Genomic DNA, 1,039 nt, shown 5'->3' with positions numbered 1-1,039 from the left:
TATGCTTTGATACCATGTTAAATTTGGTAGGAGCCATGAACAATCTTGATGAAACAAGAAAGAATAAGAAATGAGCAATAATATTCTCATTATTGAAATTGAGGGAATTGCATTTCTCATTACAAAATTGAATACAAAGATTAGGGGAATACCCCTTTATATACAACAACTAGAAAACAGAATCTATTAACCAGATAATTGATTAACGCTCCTGATTGTTCGATTATTGTACACAAACTAACTGAAAAATTGAAATAACTACTCAGTTTATCGATTAATTACATGGTTAATCGATTAACTTAATCAATTAACTATAGTGTTAATTAATTAACTGTTACACATTTAATCCATTAACAAAAGTGTTAATCCATTAACTCTGACAAAATGACATATATTCTAACACTCACTTGTCTCACTTAATCTAATAGATATGGGTCAGATGAGGCAAGGGTGTAAAATCAGTTTAATTAAAAAGAGACAATAGAAAAGGAGAGGAAGTCTTCTGTGCCAAACCTATGTGCCCTTGTCTGTACCACCAATCATTTCTTGCCACCTCAATTTAATTTAACAACTCATCTTTTATTTTATGTTGAAATGACCAACATCATTTATTCAACCCAACTCTAGTCACCTATGTTGTTGCCTCCCATTCTACTTCTACCCTCTGCTCTTATTGCCTTTGTTTCTCATTTCAAACAATAGGAACTAGGTGCTGATCTTTTCAATTTTCATTGTTTCTTAAGATTTGCCTATTTAATGGAAACCCCTATTTACATGGTGGAAATGGCAAAAAAATAATGATATTGAGTAAACATATAAAACTCATACAAGTGAAATGGACTAATGTAACAATTTTCTTCCTTGTTCTCAATCCATTGAGAATTAAATAAGAGTAAAAAATATATTATTTCCCTTTTTCTCAACCTATTCCAACCACACTTTAAAAGAGCCAAAATCTAAAATAGTTGTTGCTTTCTTCAATGTCTCACTTGAGCCAGTTTCTTTTTATTTTTCAAACTTCTTCTAGTTCTGTTATTTT

Source organism: Lupinus angustifolius, chromosome LG04, assembly GCF_001865875.1.
Source record: "Lupinus angustifolius cultivar Tanjil chromosome LG04, LupAngTanjil_v1.0, whole genome shotgun sequence".
NCBI lineage: Eukaryota > Viridiplantae > Streptophyta > Magnoliopsida > Fabales > Fabaceae > Lupinus > Lupinus angustifolius.
This window is presented reverse-complemented; position numbering follows the sequence as displayed.